Here is a 21053-nt window from a genome sequence, read left to right as displayed (position 1 = left end):
CCTGAAAAGACCCCATAGCATTTAAACTGATAGCTTACAAATTTAATACAGTTTTACACCACAGTAACTCAGGGAGCTCATCTGCGGTTACCCTAGCAAATGTAGTTGTATCCGTGGTCTGCCACATTAATTGCAGATTGGCAGAGGGGTAGGGGGTGAGCCTAATTTCTCCACACTCCAGCTCCCACTCCCACTGCTGAATATTGGCTCCTGCCTGTCCACTGGTGGGTTGTGATTTTTTTTTTAATCTTGTCCATGGTAAGTGATAAATGGGTAGGCAATGAATGACGTTATGTCAAGATTCCTTCCCCACGCTGAACTCTAGGGTACAGATGTAGGGACCTGTATGAGAACCTCTACGCTTAATTACCATGTTAGATCTGTTTTTACTGCCACCACCCAAATCCTTTAAGAGTTATTTGGGAAACTCTGTCTACCTTCCCCCCAGACTATCTCCCTCCCAGTAGCCTTGAGAGAGTTCTCCACCAAGTTCCTAGTGAACACAGATCCAAACCCTTGGATCTTAAAACAAGGAGAAATTAACCATCCCCCATCCTTTCCCCCAACAATTCCTGGTGAGTGCAGATCCAACCCCCTTGGATCTTAAAACAAGGAAAAATCAATCAAGTTCTTAAAAAGAAGGGTTTTAATTAAAGAAAGAAAAGTAAAAATCATCTCTGTAAAATCAGGATGGAAATAACTGTACAGAGTAATCAGATTTATAGAGCCCAGAGGAACCCTCTCTAGCCTTAGGTTCAAAGTTACAGCAAACAGAGGTAAATCCTCCTAGCAAAAAGGAACATTTACAAGTTGAGAAAACAAAGATAAAACTAACTTACCTTGCCTGGCTGTTACTTACAAGTTTGAAACATGAGAGACTGGTTCAGAAAGATTTGGAGAGCATGGATTGATGTCTGGTCCCTCTTAGTCCTAAGAGCGAACAACCCCAAAACAAAGAGTACACAAACAAAAGCCTTCCCCCCACCAAGATTTGAAAGTATTTTGTCCCCTTATTGATCCTTTGGGTCAGGTGTCACCCAGGTTACCTGAGTTTTACAGCAGGGCTCCCCAACGAGTTGCCCGTGGGCACCATAGCGCCCATGGGGGCATCTAAAAGCGCCGGTGTCCTGGCCGGTGGTCGAGCATCTGCCGAAATGCCACCGAATTTCTGTGGCATTTCAGCGGCGACGCCTCTCAATGACGTTGCTTGTCGACAGCAAGCAGCAGCATCGAGAGGTGTCGCCACTAAAATGTCTCAGATATTCGATGGCATTTCAGTGGACGCTCGACCGCTACTACAGTCCTTCGTCTGGCGCCTGCCAGACGAAAAGATTGGGGACCACTGCTTTACAGGTAAAAGGATTTTGGTGTCTCTGGCCCAGAGGAATTTTATAGTATTGTACCCAGGAGGGCTGTTCTCTTCCCTTTATAGTTATGACAGGCTATAAATAGTAACATATGCACCAAAGAGCCCCAAGACACAACAGAAATTTGTCACAAACACTAGCTGTGCTGATTGACTTTCTTTTGTCTGAGAACAGATTTGTGTACTATGCAGCTGGGTGCACTGTGAGTATAATGTTAAATATATATATTTTACTGTGCCTGTATTTGCTATATACATGCACCACTACCTACAGTATACTGTTAATCACCCTGCTTTGCTTTTCCTTACTAAGATTTACAAATGTACTATAAACTGTATCCAATTCTGTGGCTTAACTCTCACTGAAGTGGGAAGCACCAGTTGGGCAAGCCTCAAGTCCTTTTACTTTGTTAGATGTAGTGATCATGAGTAAGTTGATTTAGTTGGGGGATGAGGCCAAGTTACTACCCCCCAGCACAATTATGGAGTGCATAATTTGCCTTTTAGACTCCTCAGCTTAAAACCAGACCCCGGGTACCGCTTTCCACAGGTCTGATTGCTTTTGCTCAGTCTCGTCTTACATATGGGAGGGCAAATTACGTCCGTGCAACCCCAGTGAAGTCCCCTGATTTGTGCTATGTAATTGAGGGCAGAATTTGGCTCAGGATCTCTCTTGTGTATCACGACGTGAAGAGAAACACTTCAGTTGGGGCCTCAGATATAGCTTATATAAAGGAAGACTTCCCCACTAATTGGTCTCTAAGCATTATTCATCTCTCATCACCGTATCACTCACACCTGCAGGAGCACAAAGAGCTGCAGCATGCCCATGTATGGCTCCATATGGCCTTTTAACATGCTGTCAGTTGCTGAACATCATAGGACTCTGTTAACCTTTGGAGCATAATATGTCTTTAATGCAGTTACAGGAGGACTACTATGATATGTTCTACATCTATAAGTAGCAAAAATGTTTTTTTTCTCGAGGGATTGGCTGGCCCAAGGGATACTAATCATGGGATATGGAGCCTTTCACCTCTGAAATAGGGTTTGTTTGTGATCTCAGGCCTGGTCTACAGTACGCGTTTAAACCGATTTTAGCACCGTTAAACCGATTTAACGCTGCACCCGTCCACACAATGAGGCCCTTTATATTGACATAAAGGGCTCTTTAAACTTGTTTCTGTACTCCTCCCTGATGAGAGGAGTAGCCCTGAAATCAGTATTACCATATCGGATTAGGGTTAGTGTGGCTGCAAATCAACGGTATTGGCCTCCAGGCAGTATCCCACAGTGCACCTTTGTGACTGCTCTGGACAGCAATCTGAACTCAGATGCACTGGACAGGTAAACAGGAAAAGCCCTGCGAACTCTTGAATTTTATTTCCTGTTTGCCCAGCATGGAGCTCTGATCAGCCTTAGTGGCGATGCAGTCCCAAATCCAGAAAGAGCTCCAGCATGGGCCGTATGGGAGATACTGGATCTGGTCGCTATATGGGGAGACAAATCTATTCTATCACAGCTCCATTACAGAAGACGAAATGAGAAAGCATTTGAAAAAATCTCCAGGCTATGATAGACAGAGGCCACAGCACAGTGCTGTGTGACAAGCGTAACCAAAAGCCAAAGAATCAAATGGATGCTCATGGAGGGAGGGAGGGAGTATTGAGGATTCCAGCTATCCCACAGTCCCCGCAGTCTCCGAAAAGTATTTGCATTCTTGGCTGAGCTCCCAATGCCTGTAGGGTCAAACACATTGTCTGGGGTGGTTCAGGGTACATGTCGTCAATTTACCCCCCCTCCCCAGCCGTGAAAGAAAAGGGGAAAAAATCGTTTCTTTACTTTTTTATATGTCACCCTATGTCTACTGCATGCTGCTGGTAGACACGGTGCTGCGGCAATGAATAGCAGCATCCTCTCCCCGCCCCACCCCGGTGGCAGACGGTACAATATGACTGCTATCCATCGTCATCATCAGCCTGTGAGTGCTCCTGGCTGGCCTCAGGTGAGGTCAGCCGGGGGCGCCTGGGTAAAAATACGAATGACTCCTGGTAATTCCTGGTAGATGGTACAGAACGGCTGGTAACCGTCCTCACCATAGCAACTGGGGGCTGAGTTCCATCAGCCCCCTCCCTTTCATGTCTAAAGAAAAGTTTCTGTACTGCCTGGACTATCATAGCAGTGGGATGCTGGGCTCCTCTCCCCCGCCACCGTTTAATGTCCTGCCTGGACTATCATAGCAGCTGAAGGCTGCTTCCCCCTCATTTTATCTCACTAAGAAGTCAGTGTTTCTTATTCCTGCATTCTTTATTACTTCATCACACAAATGGGGGACACTGCCATGGTAGCCCAGAAAGGTTGGGGGAGAAGGGAATCAACGGATGGGGTTGTTGCAGGGGCACCCCCCGTGAATGGCATGCAGCTCATCATTTCTGGGGGATCTGACATGGAGCGGCTGTGCTCTCTGGTTCTCTGATACACTGGTTCTCTAGTACACTTGCCCCATATTCTAGGCAGGACTGACTCTATTTTTAGATAAACCATAAAGGAGGGATTGACTCGGGGAGTCATTCCCATTTTTGTCTTTGCGCCCCCGGCCAACCTCAGCTAAGGCCAGCCAGGAGCACCCATGTCAGCAGCAGATGGTACAGAATGACTGATAACTGTCATCTCATTGCCAATTTACAATGGCACAGCAGACGGTACAGAATGACTGGTAACCATCTCTGCTACCTTGCAATGGCAAATGAATGCTGCTGTGTAGCATTGCAGTACCGCCTCTTTCAGAGGCATCCAGTACACATACGGTGACAGTGACAAAAGGCAAAACGGGCTCCATGGTTGCCATGCTGTGGCATCTGCCAGGGCAATCCAGGGAAAAAGGGCGCGAAATGATTGTCTGCCGTTGCTTTCATGGAGGAAGGAATGAGTGACGACATTTACCCAGTATCACCCGCGACACTGTTTTTGCACCATCATGCATTGGGATCTCAACCCAGAATTCCAATGGGCAGAGGAGACTGCAGGAACTATGGGATAGCTACGGGATAGCTATCCACAGTGCAATGCTCCTGAAATCAACGCTAGCCTCGGTACATGGACGCACACAGCCGAATTAATGTGCTTAGTGTGGCCACGTGCACTCGACTTTATACAATCTGTTTTACAAAACCGGTTTATGTAAAATCGGAATAATCCCGTAGTATAGACATACCCTGAGAGTGACTAGCCAACTGATGGCAACAAGTGTCCTATGTGAAATAAACTGTTAGTCCCAACTGAGTTCCTGGGAGACAATTCCACACCACAGAGTTCACCACTCCCACCACCATAGTTACCATGAACTGACATCTTGAGACTAGCCTTGCAGAAAAGCAGGCAATGGAGACTATTACGCTCACTTCCTAGAAGTAGTTTCACCTAGGTAGGTTCTCTCAGCAATGTGAGAGAAGCTATTGCCTATTCTGTACCTGTATGTATCCTGTATGCTATTGCCTATGCTGTACCTGTATGTAACCTGGCCGAATAGGGAATTTCAGTGCCCAGGCCTATCTGGTCCCTTTAACAAGCACTGGCATTTGGGGTGGGGAATTTAAAAAGAAAAAAAATACCCATTGTTGATAAATTGTCTAGTCAATTGCTTGGCTATACTTTGGTTCATTACAAAATATATTTGAGACCAAATAAGCAACATCAGTCAGGTTTATTGTTAAAAGTCAATAATAGTATAGTACTGGAAAAAATGTTCAATACAATACCAGTTTCTGGGACGCAATCTTGTGCAGTGTTGTTACATTCACCTTGCACAGAAGGCGTGCTTCAAAGTTACATATTTCAGCTAGTAGTATTTATAGGATAATTTTACAAGTTATAGAACTCTTTACATGTCACTAAAATCCATCCCACAAGTTCCTTAACTAATTGTTCTGTACCTTCCTTTATTTTCGTTTTGAATACTAGCATTCCTGGTACTAGTCTGTGAAAGTACCTCCCCAGCTTGTATCACGGCAGAACATTAATGTATTTTGCCCCTTGACAAGTTTCCTTTTTTTTTAAATGCCAAAGCTGATGTCAGTTTTGCAAACTGTAATGGGATACTTAGCTTAAGTGAACAGGAGTACAGAAAGGCATAGGCCAATTCAGGTCATAGATATAGATATCATATGCTTAATATATATATAGAGAGAGATAGGTTGATATATACTTAATGCATATTAATATATGCAGTGTGAATAATACATATTGATAAAACGATAAATAGCAAGATAGATATATTAGACCAACATACAATGGTCTGCATCATGTATCAGTATTTACAATGAACTAGTGTAATCCTTCCAACCTGCAGCCAACTTTAGCATTGCATTCTGTGACGGGTGTTATAAGCCTGGTTTGTGGTTGATCTATCTCCATGTTTAGGCCATTTAACACTTGCAGTCCTTATACCTCTTCTATCTCCTTTTGGACGGCATCACTCACAAGAAGATACTTCTTGAGCATCTTTCTCTGAGTTTTTAGGTGGAGCTGCTAGGGCTACCCTCTTGAGCAATGGGAGTGTCATAAACAGATGGTTAAGGGTTAATGTCTCTTTTACCTGTAAAGGGTTAAGAAGCTCAGTAAACCTGTCTGACACCTGACCAGAGGACCAATAGAGGGACAAGATACTTTCAAATCTTGGTGGAGGGAAGTCTTTGTTTTGTGCTGTTTGTTTTGTTTGTTGTTCGCTCTCAGGACTGAGAGGGACAAGATGTACACCCAGGCTTCCCAATCTTTCGGAATCAATCTTTCATGTTTCAAAATAGTAAGTAATAGCCAGGCAAAGTGGATTAGTCTTATGTTTGTTTTCTTAACTTGTAAATGTGTCTTTTTGCTGCAAGGATTTTTACCTCTGTTTGCTGTAACTTTGAATCTCAGGCTGCGGGGGTGGGGGTCCCTCTAGTCTATATGGATCTGAGTACCCTGTAAAGCATTTTCCATCCTGATTTTACAGAGATAATTTTTACCTTTTCTTTCTTTAATTAAAAGCTTTCTTTTTAAGAACCTGATTGATTTTTCCTTGTTTTAGAATCCAAGGGATTGAGTCTAAACTCACCAGGGATTGGTGGGGGGAAAGGAGGGGGGATGGTTAATTCCTCTTTGTTTTAAGATCCAAGGAGTTTGGATCTGTGTAGCCTCTTAAGGCAACCCAGGGAGGGGAGAGTCTGGGGGGGAGAAGGTGGGGGATGGTTAATTTCTCCTTGTTTTAAGACCCAAGGGGTTTGGGTCTTGGGTTCCCCAGGAAAGGTTTTGGGGGAATAGAAGTGTGCCAGACACAGACTTCTGGCTGGTGGCAGCATACCAGATTTAAGCTAGTAATTAAGTTTTAAAGTGTTCAGGCAGGTCCCCACTTTTTTTACCCTAAAGTTCAAAGTGGGGGAAGAGACTTTGACATGGTGGCAGCGTTGGGATATCTAGGAACCAAAAGCCAGTAGGATTTTTTCTCTCTCCTTTCTAGCTGCTTGGAAAGCAGCCTCAGGGCAGAGGTGTTAAGTTTTTTTAACAAGGGTCTTTGTTAAGAGGAGGCTTCAAGCTGTGAGCCAGCGGACAGCCAGCAAAATGCATTTATAGGCTGATTTTTTTTCTTTTTTTTTCTACCTCTCGGGTATAGCTAGTTAGAAAATCTCTGTTAACCAAGCAGCCTGAGCTAAAGCATCCCAGTCAGTAAGCTGCAGAGGTAGTGTGGCCAGCACAAGAAAGCAGAACAATGAGCACCAAGGAAGCAACTAAACAGGAGCTGGCTAGACTGGATGCAGAACAGAAAGCCAAAGAGGCTGACCACAGGAGAGCTATGGAGAGGAAACAAAAAGAGCTGGAGATGAGAGAAAGCGAAGAGAAAGCCAAAGAGGCTGACCACTGAAGGGCTTTGGAGCTCCAGAGGGAGGCCTTGGAATTAGAAAAGTCTAAGCAGGATGGAACAGCCAACCCTAACAACCCTTCTCCAGGTACTGTTTCCCATCCCAGAAAATTCCCCACCTACAAGGCAGGTGATGACATTGAGGCCTTCTTAGAAAATTTTGAAAGGGCCTGCCTTGGGTACAACATCTCTACAGACCAGTACATGATAGAGCTGAGGCCACAGCTTAGTGGACCCTTAGCAGAGGTGGTGGCTGAAATGCCTAGGGAAAACATGAATGATTATAAACTTTTTCAAACCAAGGCCAGAATCAGAATGGGGCTAACACCTGAGCATGTCCGTCGGCGGTTCAGAGCCCTAAGGTGGAAACCAGATGTGTCATTTACCCGACACTCCTACCACATTGGAAAGAATTGGGATCCCTGGATATCAGGAGCAAATGCTAACTCTCTGGAAGAGCTGTCCTTCCTAATGCAAATGGAGCAGTTCTTAGAGGGTGTTCCTGAGGGAATAGAAAGGTACATCCTAGATGGGAAACCCAAAACTGTAACCAAGGCGGGAGAGATTGGAGCCAAATGGGTGGAAGTGGCAGAAAAGAAGAAAGCTACCAGCAAGGGGAGCGAATATCACAGGGGGCAAACAGAAAATAAACCCTATCACCCAGGGCAACCCAAGACCCCACCTACAACCCAAGGAAAGCCCCAGACACCCTGTTGTCCCACCTCACCAGTCTCCAGCAACCCACCTCGGCCCAGTGACCAGTCAGCTGGGCGATGTTTTAAATGTAATGAACTGGGACATATAAAGGCCAACTGCCCCAAGAACCTCAACTGAGTGCAATTCATTACACCACCATCACACCAAAGATCCCCAGGCCCAGATGCCTCTCAAATACCCTCGGAGCGAAGGGAAACCTTGAGAATGGGTGGAAAGAAGGTTTTCGCGTGGAGAGACACGGGGGCACAAGTGTCAGCTATCCACCAATCCTTAGTGAACCCCAAATTCATCAACCGAGAGGCCCAAGTGATAGTTTACCCAATCATGTCAAAATCTGTAAACTTGCCTACAGCTGAACTGCCTGTCCAGTACAAGGGCTGGTCAGGAAAGTGGACTTTTGCAGTCTATGACAATTATCCCATCCCCATGCTACTGGGGGAAGACTTGGCCAACCAGGTGAAGCGGGCCAAGAGGGTGGGAATGGTTACACGCAGCCAAACCAGGCAAGCTTCCAGACCCATCCCTGTTCCTGAGCTGTCCACAAGGGCCCCGTCTGTGTTACCAGAGACCCAGACAGAGGTGGTGGACCGGAATCCCCTGCCAACGACTGCAACAGACACAGTGCCTCCAGTCCCAGAACCGGAACTGGAAAAGCAACCAGCACCAGAACCGTTGCCAGCACTGACGCCAGTGCTTGCAAACCCATCTCCAACCCCAACGCCGGAGGGCGCTAGCGGGCCTGAACTGGCCGAAGAAGCAGACAACCCTACCAAGAGGCTCAGCCAGAGCCTGAAATATCGCCTGGTGCACCAGCGGAAAGTGGTTCACCATCAACGAAAACAACCCCATCACCTACATCGCTTCCAGAGGGACCAAGCCCAAGTCCACAGTCTGAGGAGGAGCTGGTGTCTCCAGCCTCAAGAGAAGAGTTCCAGACTGAGCAGGAAGCAGATGACAGCCTTCAGAAAGCTTGGACGGTGGCACGGAGCACCCACCGCCTCTCAGCTCTTCTAACCGATCCCGGTTTGTTGTAGAACAAGGACTTTTATACAAGGAGACTCTTTCTGGTGGACACCAGGAAGACTGGCATCCTCAAAAACAGTTGGTAGTTCCAACTAAGTACTGGGGAAAGCTCTTAAGATTAGCCCATGATCATCCCAGTGACCATTCTGGGGTGAACAGAACTAAAGACAGGTTGGGGAAGTCCTTCCACTGGGAGGGGATGGGCAAGGACGTTGCTAATTATGTCCAGTCTTGTGAGGTGTGCCAAAGAGTGGGAAAGCCCCAAGACCAGGTCAAAGCCCTTCTCCAGCCACTCCCCATAACTGAGGTCCCATTTCAGCTAGTAGCTGTGGATATCCTGGGTTCTTTCCCAAAAAAGACCCCCAGAGGAAAGCAGTACATACTGACTTTCGTGCACTTTGCTACCCAATGGCTGGAAGCAGTAGCTCTAAGCAACACCAGGGCTAAAACTGTGTGCCAGGCCTTAACAGACATTTTTGCCAGGGTAGGTTGGCCCTCTGACATCCTTACAGATTCAGGAACTAATTTCCTGGCAGGGACCATGAAAAATCTGTGGGAAGCTCATGGGGTGGATCACTTGGTTGCCACCCTTTACCACCATCAAACCAATGGCCTGGTGGAGAGGTTTAATGGAACTTTGGGGGCCATGATACTTAAATTCATAAATGAACACTCCAATGATTGGGACCTAGTGTTGCAGCAGTTGCTTTTTGCCTACAAGGCTGTACCACATCCCAGTTTAGGGTTTTCACCATTCAAACTTGTGTATGGCCATGAGGTTAAGGGGCCATTACAGCTGGTGAAGCAGCAATGGGAGGGGTTTACGCCTTCTCCAGGAACTAACATTCTAGACTTTGTAACCAACCTACAAAGCACCCTCCAACACTCTTTAGACCTTGCTAAAGAAAACCTAAAGGATGCTCAGGAAGAGCAAAAGGCCTGGTATGATAAACATACCAGTGAGCGTTCTTTCAAAGTAGGAGACCAGGTTATGGTCTTGAAGGAGTAACAAGCTCATAAGATGGAAGCGTCATGGGAAGGGCCATTCACGGTCCAAGAGCACCTGGGAGCTGTTAACTATCTCATAGCATTTCCCACCTCAACCCTAAAGCCTAAAGTGTACCATGTTAATGCTCTCAAGCCTTTTTATTCCAGAGACTTAAAGGTTTGTCAGTTTACAACCCAGGGAGAAGATGACTCTGAGTGGCCTGAAGGGGTCTACTGCGAAGGAAAAAGTGATGGTGGCATGGAACAGGTGAGCCTCTCCACAACCTTGGAACGTCTGCAGCGCCTCTCAGCGCCTCTCTGTGCACTAGCTTCGCCCCATTGTTCTCAGCCACCCCAGAATGGACTGAACGGGCATACCACTCCATTGACACAGGTAATGCTCACCCAATTAGAATCCCACCCTACCGGATGTCTCCTCATGCCCAAGCTGCTATAGAACGGGAGATCCAAAACATGCTACAGATGGGTATAATCCGCCTCTCTACCAGTGCATGGGCATCTCCAGTGATTCTAGTACCCAAGCCAGATGGGGAAATATGCTTTTGCGTGGACTAATGTAAGCTAAATGCTGTAACTCGTCCCGACAACTATCCAATGCCACGCACGGATGAGAAATTGGGACGTGCCCAGTTCATCTCTACATTAGACTTAACCAAGGGGTACTGGCAAGTACCGCTAGATGAACCCGCCAGAGAAAGGTCAGCCTTCATCACCCATGCAGGGGTGTATGAATTTAATGTGCTTCCTTTTGGGCTGCAAAATGCACCCGCCACCTTCCAAAGTCTTGTAGATGGTCTCCTAGCAGGATTGGGAGAATATGCAGTTGCCTACCTCGATGATGTGGCCATTTTTTCTGATTCATGGGCAGAACACCTGGAAAAAGTCTTTGAGCGCATCAGGCAGGCAGGACTAACTGTTAAGGCTAAAAAGTGTCAAATAGGCCAAAACAGAGTGACTTACCTTGGACACCAGGTGGGTCAAGGAACAATAAACCCCCTAGGGGCCAAGGTGGATGCTATCCAAAAGTGGCCTGTCCCAAAGTCAAAGAAACAGGTCCAATCCTTCTTAGGCTTGGCCGGGTATTACAGGTGATTTGTACCACACTACAGCTAAATCGCTGCCCACTAACAGACCTGACCAAAAAGACCCAGCCGAATGCAGTTAAATGGACTACTGAGTGTCAGAAGGCCTTTACCCAGCTTAAGGCAACACTCATGTCTGACTCTGTGCTAAGGGCCCCAGACTTTGACAAACCATTCCTAGTAATCACAAACGCATCTGAGCATGGTGTAGGAGCAGTTTTAATGCAGGAAGGACCGGATCAAAACTTCCATCCTGTTGTGTTTCTCAGCAAGAAACTGTCTGAGAGGGAAAGCCACTGGTCAATCAGAAGAATGCTGCACCATGTGTATGCCCTGGAAAAGCTATGCCCATACGTTTGGGGACGACGTTTCCAGCTACAAACCGACCATGCTGCTCTAAAGTGGCTTCATACTGCCAAGGGAAACAACAAAAAACTGCTTCGATGGAGTTTAGCTCTCCAAGACTTTGATTTTGAAATTCAACACATTTCAGGAGCTTCTAACAAAGTAGCTGATGCACTCTCCCGTGAAAGTTTCCCAGAATCAACTGGTTAAAATTTGTCCTTAAAATGTGAAAAGTCTTGTAGTTTTACATAATTAGTAGTATATGTAAAGGTGCATGTGTTTTATTAATCTGTTTATTCTAAAGTTCTAGGAAGAAATCACCGCCAGTGTGGTTCCACATTGTCCGAGATTTGGGGGGGGACGTGTCATAAACGGATGGTTAAGGGTTAATGTCTCTTTTACCTGTAAAGGGTTAAGAAGCTCAGTAAACCTGTCTGACACCTGACCAGAGGACCAACAAGGGGACAAGGTACTTTCAAATCTTGGTGGAGGGAAGTCTTTGTTTTGTGCTGTTTGTTTTGTTCATTGTTCGCTCTCGGGACTGAGAGGGACAAGACGTACACCCAGGCTTCCCAATCTTTCGGAATCAGTCTTTCATGTTTCAAAATAGTAAGTGATAGCCAGGCAAAGTGGATTGGTCTTATGTTTGTTTTCTTAACTTGTAAATGTGTCTTTTTGCTGCAAGGATTTTTACCTCTGTTTACTGTAACTTTGAATCGCAGGCTGGGGTGGGGGAGTCCTCTAGTCTATATGGATCTGAGTACCCTGTAAAGCATTTTCCATCCTGATTTTACAGAGATAATTTTTACCTTTTCTTTCTTTAATTAAAAGCTTTCTTTTTAAGAACCTGATTGATTTTTCCTTGTTTTAGAATCCAAGGGATTGAGTCTAAACTCACCAGGGATTGGTGGAGGGAAAGGAGGAGGAGATGGTTAATTCCTCTTTGTTTTAAGATCCAAGGGTTTGGATCTGTGTAGCCTCTCAAGGCAACCCAGGGAGGGGAGAGTCTGGGGGGGGGGAAAGGTGGGGGATGGTTAATTTCTCCTTGTTTTAAGACCCAAGGGGTTTGGGTCTTGGGTTCCTCAGGAAAGGTTTTGGGGGAACAGAAGTGTGCCAGACACAGACTGGTGGCAGCGTACCAGATTTAAGCTAGTAATTAATCTTAAAAGTGTTCAGGCAGATCCCCACTTTTTGTACCCTAAAGTTCAAAGTGAGGGAAGAAATCTTGACATGGGAAATGACAGGATGGCAAAAGGCAGCAGTAGACATCATCAATGTCAACTCATGGTGTCCAATCATGTAAATTAGCCTAATAAAAATGGATAGTGATGGATTAACTCTATTAGAGTGATCCTTTATTTCCAAGCAAGCATTTACAATCTTCTTTACTGCACTCTTCTATCCAGAATGTTCCTACTAGACTTCTCAGAAACCACTGTCATAGCACCGCCTAATGTCCATACTGGTCATTTTGATTTATCATTAATTTAAGATGGTAATGAAGATAGGAAGCCGTGAAAATCAAAGGCAGGGTTTTTTTCTCTGTTTGCTCAAGTATTTGTTAGTGCAGCTGGAAAGCTACTGCCACAAAAGCTACCTTGCCTCTCAGTACTCTGATTGCCCAACCCTTCCATCTACTTTAGCAAGGCAATCTTCTCAGATATCTGATGCAGTCTCTTCATGCAGAAATGGGTAAGACGCAGGAAACAACTTCTCTCTGTAGGGGAAGAGATTGAAAACCTGACCTCTAATAGGAATATCCTGGATGGATGAGTGAAGAGCACCAAAGCATCCAGAAGGGACTGCATGCAAAATATAGGCTTTCAAATATTATGGAAATACAACTGTTAGAAAATGTGCTGCTTAAGAATAGCAGATCCTTTTGGAGTGGGTGGCACAGAGTGTACTGTGGAAATGGTCTGTACTACAAAAGTAGACCTCAGAGTGCCTTGGGAGATAGGACAACAGACTCTATTGCAAGATTTTCAGTACTTCCTGCTTCCACTGAGGTCAGCAACACAGCAAGAATTTTAGCTCTTACTATTCCAAATTCTGAATGGTTCACGTCTTTCTAGTTTATCATCAAGAACAAAGACCAATTCCAGCACTATGGAGTCAATAGTATGTACTTCCATATTTTATATTTTTATTATTATTAATTATTTATTTCCATCTTCCATCTTTTATATTTATTATTTATTATTTATTTTATTTTATTTATTATGAGGTCAAAGCCTGAAGTTCTTTATTCAACAAAAAGTCCTATTGAGTCAAACATGAATCTTGCCTGAGAAATGATGAAGTGAAAACTGAGGGCCAGACTGTAACATCCCCTGGGAAAACCCAGAGACTAGGGAAGCAGCAAGGGGAAACTTCTATGCAGAGCTGTATCCAATTTTTTCAGTCATTGTGGCTCATTTGATGTCCCCTCATGCCTGCCCCAATGCCAGACAGCAGAAGCAGGGGATTTCTATTGCCAGGATCCATCCAAGCGGGTATAAGGCCACATACACACAGGCTATGTGCCTCTGCACCAGTTCTGGAAAGAATCCCTGTTTTGAGCTGCTGCAGCGGCATATGTGCATAATATACAGGGGAAAGCATCAGAAATAATGAGAAATAATCGTGTGAAGAAGACATATTTGCTCCTTACAAAGAGTTGGGATTCCTGATATGTGATTATCCTAGCCCCTGGCAGCTGGTGAATATGTCTGTGCTAGCTGACATATCTACACCCCATCTGAAGTTTGTCAGTTGACAAGTGAGATTGTTAAGCTTTCTGGTTGGGATTTTTCGTAGCAGATGTTTTTCTTCACTTGCCATTTGTTTTAATTATTCCTGATGTTTTGCTTATCAAATTGGAGGTTTCTTCAAAGGAAAAGGAATAAGCAGTTGTCATAACAACAAAGCTTCTCATTACCATAGGAACCTCTGACAGCTTTATTTAAAATATATATATATATATATTTAAAAAAAATTAAAAGAAAAACCCAGCCAATTATTTTTATCAGCCTGATTCATGTTCTTCCTAAACAGATTAGTATTTTCTCCAGAAGTTACAATGTGATGGGGAATGTGTCATGAATATTTATTGTGACATTAACCTCAGGGGGCAAAACAACCAAAAAATTAGTGAGTTTGTTATCCTGATAAGCCATTGCTAGAAATGGCTTGCCCGGATTTTCAGTAGAGGGCATCAAGCTTGAAAATCAGAAGGTGCACCTAGAACTGAATTTCTAACACTCCAAAGTTCATGAGCGTTTGAATCTAGAGAGTGGAGGGTGTTTAGCTCATTAGAAAAATGGCATCATTTGCAAAATTCACACCTGGATCCTAGTTTGAATGTTCATACCCCTAAAGCAGCAGTATGGTTACATTTGATTGAAAAAGGATGTGGAACTCCCTCTGCCACAACCTAGAAAGACGGGGGAGGTGAGGGAAGTGCTGGTTAGTCCTGTAGCCCATAAAGCTGGCTTTAGCATTTTATTTTACTTAGCAGTAATGCAAGGATCCTACAAGCCATATCCTGTAAGACATTAGCTTAAGCAGTTGGCATATGGCATGTTAGCATAAGGTTTCAAGGCCTGCAGTGACCTTTGACATAGAAAAATGGCCCAGCAGTTACCCCGAATTTTGGGGAAATAGGAATAGTGTGCTTAAGAGGGGAGTTTGTGCATAACAATACCAGGTAACTGCAAGAACACTGATCTGCTGCTAGGTTTGGATCTTTTGAGATAAAATGTTGGCAAATTCTTAACCATAAACTTGACTTGGCAATGAATTGGTATATATTATAATTAGTTGAAATTTTTAATATACTGACCTATAGGATAAGAATATCCCAACGTTATTAGGGTGAGGGAGTTAGACAAAGAAGGCCGGGCATTCGAATGAATAATCATGACAGACCCTAGGCCCCGTAATAGGCCAAACCACTGTGTGTGTTGCCGTTGTTGTCGCTTTGGATTTGGCCCATCGGACTTGCCTGGCATTTCAGCGACAAAGTAGGTTCTTTGTCTCTTACCACCAGATCCCCATGGAAGGATGTGAGTATACATGAGGAATGGTACAAGACATCATCTTAACTCTGCATATATATTTTTTGCTATCTTTTTATGTGGTTTGCAGCTTTTTTCTCTTTACTAATTGTATTAATAAAAGTTGCTAAAGCTTTGCTTTGCCCTCAGTGTGAGTGTGTGCATTGTGCACGCCTGGATACTCAACCAGATATTGACGTTAATAACCTTGATTCTGTTGTGCCTGATTCTGGGAGTAGAACACCACAATTCCCAGCTCTTTATATCAGCATTAACTGGAAATCAATAATCACTAAAGATCTGGGCTACAAAGCTTACCTGGGCTGGGTGGGTGAGGTAATATCTTGTATTGGACCAGATTCTGTTGGAGAAAGAGAGCTGCTTTTGGAGCATCACAGAGTTCTTCAGCACTGCTCCTATGCACCCACCCTTATTCTTTCTCTGCCTACCCAGGCTAAGCTAGAAGGAATAGTGGGGGAGAGGCACCACTTGGCCATTCCAGGGAAGGGAGAATCACTGCTTGGCTGTGACAGGGAGAGGAGAGGGAGCTTCCTTCTGCCTTTAGCACAGGAGAGGGGAACAACTCTCCACTCCCTCTGCTTTATCCTATTTTGACCCTTAACCCCAAACTTAGAACATAAAAATGGCCATACTTGGTCAGACCAGTGGTCCATCTAGCCCCGTATCCTGTTTTTGACAGTGGCCCATGCCAGGTGCATCAGAGGAAATAATCAGAACAGTCAGTCGAGTGACCCATCCCCTGTTGTCTACTCCCAGCTTCTGGCAGTCATAGTTTTAGAGATACCCAGAGCATGAGGTTGCATCCCTGACCATCTTGGCTAATTGATGGACCTATCCTCCATGAACTTATCCAATTCTTTTTTTTAAATCCAGTTATAGTTTTGACCTTCGCAACATCCTCTGGCAACAAATTCCACAGGTTGACTGTGCATTGTGTAAAGAAGAACTTCCTTTTGTTTATTTTAAACAAAAGAACAGATGTAGAGACAAGCTACTAGGATGTTCCAAGGAATGGAAAACCTACCTTATGAGAGGAGACTCAACAAGCTTGGCATGTTTAGCCTAACCAAAAGAAGGCTATGGGGAAATATGATATCTCTCTATAAATACATCAGAGAGATAAATACCAGGGAGGGAGAGGAGTTATTTAAGTTAAGCGGCAATGGGACACAAGAACAAATGGATATAAACTGGCCATCAACAAGTTTAAGCTCAAAATTAGATGAAAGTTCTAACCCTCAGAGGAATGAAGTTCTGGAACAACCTTCCAAGGAGAGCAAAAAAACCTAACTGGCTTCAAGACTGAGCTTGATAAGGTTATGGAGGGGGTGATATGATGGGACTGCCTACAGATGAAAGTGGCCCATCGGTGACTGCCAGCAGCAAAAATTCCCATCAGCCTAAGATGTAACACTAATGGAAAGCTTTGAATTACTACAAAGAATTCTTTCCTATGTATCCGCCTGTTGGGTCTTGCCCACATGCTCAGAGTATAACTGATCTCCATATTTGGGGTCAGGAAGGAATTTTCCCTGGGTCAGATAGGCAAAGACCCTGGGGGAAGATTTCACCTTCCTCTGTAGCATGGGGCACAGGTCACTTGCAGATTTATACTAGTGTTAATGCTGGATTCTCTGTAACTTTGTCTTTAAACCATGATTTGAGAACTTCAGTAACACAGCCAGAGGTTAGGGGGTCTATTACAGGGGTGGGTGGGTGGGTGAGGTTCTGTGGCCTGCAAAGTACAGGAGGTCAGACTAGATCAGGGGTTCTCAAACTGAGGGTTGGGACCCCACAGAGGGTCATGAGTTTATTATGTGGGTGGTCACAAGCTGTCAGCTTCCACCACATACCTCACTTTGCCTCCAGCATTTATAATGGTGTTAAATATATTAAAAAATGTTTTTAATTCACAAAGGGGGGTCACACTCAGAGACTTGCTGTGTGAAAGGGGTCACCAGTTCAAACGTTTGAGAATCGCTGGACTAGATGATCATGATGGTCCCTTCTGACCTTAAAATCTGAGTCTATGCCTGCTGCCCATTAATTTTATTGAGTGACCCTTGGTTCTTGTGTTATGTGAAGGAGTGACTAACATTTCCTTATTCACTTTCTACACACCATTCATGATTTTATAGACCTCTATCATATCACCCCTTAGTCAGCTCTTTTCAAGCTGAAAAGTCCCAGTCTTTTTAATGTCTCCTCATATGAAAGCTGTTCCATGCCCTTCATCATTTTTGTTGGCCTTCTCTGCATATATTCTTTTGAGATGGGGTGACCAGAACTGCACTCAGTATTCAAGGTATGGGCATACCAGGGGTTTATACAGTGGCATTATGATATTTTCTGTTTTATCATTCCCGTTACTAATGGTTCCTAACATTCTGTTCGCTTTTGAGACTGAGTGGATGTTTTCAGAGAATTATCCATAATAACTCCAAGATCTCTTTCTTGAGCAGTAACAGCTAATTTAGATCCCATCATTTTGTATGTATAGCTGGAATGATGTTTCCCAATGTGCATTACTTTGCATTTATCAGCACTGAATTTCATCTGCCATTTTGTTGTCCAGTCACCCAGTTTTTGTGAGATCCCTTTATAACTCTTCGCAGTCTGCTTGGGACTTAACTATCATGAGTAATTCTGTATCATTTGCCACCTCACTGTTCACCTCCTTTTCCAGTTCATTTATGAATATGTTGAACAGCACTTCTCCCAGGAGAGCTCCCAGGGAACATCACTATTAACTTGTCCGTTCTGAAAACTGACCATTTATTCCTACCCTTTGTTTCCTGTCTTTTAACCAATTATTGATGCGTGAGAGGACCTTCACTTTTATCCCATGATTACAAGTCTGTTTGGACTTTCACATCACTGTCCAATTTTTAGTATAAAATTAGAAGCTAGTCAGTCTTCCGTGTATTCTAGGCAATGATGACTTTTAAACAAAAGAACCCGAAGTATTCTAAAGCAGGGAATAGTTCATAGTTACCCACCCTGTGAGTGCTCTGGGGCTGGAGCACTCATGGAAAAAAACTAGTGGGTATGCAGCACCCATTGGCAGCACCCCGTGGATCAGCTCCTTCCCCCCAGCCCTCCCGCCTACTGGCGGGCCCTGCCGATCACCTCCTCCCCCTTCATCCCAGCACCTGCCCACTACTATCAGCTGTTAAGCAGTATGCAGGAGGCGCTGGGGAGAGAGGGCGGGGTATGCTTGTGGTAGGGGTGGAACGGGGTGGGGCTGGGGGAAGAGTGGGGGCAGGAAGAGGCAGGGCAGAGGTGGGAGCTTTAGGGGAAGGGATGGAGTGGGGGTCGAGGATCCCCCGGGAACTCAGGAAGTTGGCGCCTCTGGTAGTTGACAAGTATATCTAAGTAAACCCTATAAATGTACAGCTTTAAACTCTTACATCACTTGATTAAGGTTATACTTTGTCTTCAGTTTAGCTAGAAATACTCCTTGCTAGGCATAATTGACACCATAATTCCCTCCTTTTGCCAAGGAAGGAACAAGCCTCCACAGACATCTCTCATTCTGCCCTTCTCTATCAAGGACTTCAACAAGCAGCTGTTTTTCTCTGGCCTAGGAAGTTGACAGCCATGAATTATTGTCCCCTATGAACTTCTCCCACAGGTATCCATATTTCTTCTGTCAAAATGATGACCCTGGAAAAATATGGAAAACCCTAACCATATAAAGCCAAATTCATCTCTGGTGTAACTCCTCACTCAGGAGCCAGCTGAGTTACAGAATGGATGAATTAGGCCTGTAGATTCTAATGTTTGTTCGATGCAGATTATTTTTAAAACTAAGCACACAAAAATGCATGTGTTTTATTCCTGGGGACTTCCTCTTGCATGTGGTTTAAGTGTGCCACGGGAAACTGGCACACAAGAGGGCTTTGGCTGCTTCCCTCCTCTGAGAAATATGGCTTTGGTTCTGTTGTTACATGAGATGGTGGGGGGAGCTATTATTTAATTATGACAACTACACATACAAGCCATTGCATTGGGAAACACACATACACCATCTGCTAGGTACCATGATTTAGCTGTAGGCGTATAAAAGTGGAGTCTTATGAGCAATAACTCTATTCTGGGAAGCTGTAAATGCAGGTCTTCTTGCACAGCGCTGCCAAGGGAGGCATTTGAGGAGAGCACATTCCTCGATGATATAGTCATTACTGTTTCAGAAAGATGTTAATTTTTACAATAAATAAGCTTAATCCTTTTATGCAGATCGTTTTAGAAAATAAACAGGCCATTTTTATGAGCTAGTTAGAACAGGGGCTGGGATGGGATTTGCAGTAAGATCCTGCATATGCTATAAATTGTAGGCAATTTTTAATTCCAAGGGAACTCCCTACAAACCAGTTGTAGTTGTTGCTGTTTTTATATAATATAGAGATATAACAATTTTTTTAAAAAAAGTTTCCAAACATTTAAACAACTAAAACATTGCTTAGTGGAGCTAATATCTTGGTTACTAAAGAAAAAAAGGAGAAGGGTTTTATATTCTGAGTCTGTGGTTTTAATTGAGGATCTTTATTTGGTAAAGCTCAGAATACTCACGTGAAAGACCAAGAGTGTGAGAAAGCAGATGATGGGGGCTAAGTACAGACCTGCAATTCAGGAAATCCTGAGTTCCAATCCTGGCTGAGACACCCATGTTGTCTCTAACCATAGCAAGTTATTTAGGCCACGTTTCTACTATCATAAGCACTGAAGTCACCTGTGGAGGCAGGTGTAACTCAGTGTAGACCTGGCCCTAGACCTCATAAGGATTGTTGTCAAATGTTGCTGTTAAACAAGAAGTCATAATATATGCCTGGTTCTGACATGACAGGATGGTTGTAAAAACATTTGCAGTTTGAACAATGTTGGTATTATTTGAGGTATAACAAAAGTGCTGTCTTTCAGGAGAAATAGAAAATAAGGTCCTAACTATTTGTAATAATTAAAGATCCCATGCCACTGGCCATGAGTTTGTCAAATTCTCTTCTTTAAGAAATGTCACTCTGCGATACATCCAGAGGACAACACCCTTCATTATCACTCTGGATATGGTAACTTCTTGCCCTAAACTCTTTTGCAGTGTGACAGTGTGATTTAAGCAGCTGTGCCATTTTACAACACAAGTGCCTGTATTTAAGGGGTGGAAAAATGGTCTAGCGGTTAAGCCGCTAGCCTAAGATATAGAAGTTCTAGGTTCACTTCCTTGCTTTACCCCCCAGGTTTTTGTATGAGCCTTTCTGTGCCTCGCCTGCCCATCTGTAAAAGGGGAATAATAGCACTTTCTTACCCCACCTGGGTGTTGTGAGGATAAATACATGAAAGATTTTGAGATGCTCAGACACTACGGCGGGCCATGTAAGTACCTAAGATAAACAGCTTGGCAGTGTACTGTTAAACAGCTGTGTTATTCCACTCCAGGAGTGTATGCACTTCAGCAGTTATTCCATGACATTTAAAGCACTTTCCTTTCCTTTGGGATAAGAGGTGCAATATTAATGTAAGACAGTATTCTTGTCATCCATTGAATGCAGCCACCTATATCTCAC

This window comes from Gopherus flavomarginatus, chromosome 1, assembly GCF_025201925.1.
Source record: "Gopherus flavomarginatus isolate rGopFla2 chromosome 1, rGopFla2.mat.asm, whole genome shotgun sequence".
NCBI classification, from domain to species: domain Eukaryota; kingdom Metazoa; phylum Chordata; order Testudines; family Testudinidae; genus Gopherus; species Gopherus flavomarginatus.
Note: the sequence above shows the minus strand (reverse complement) of the source record.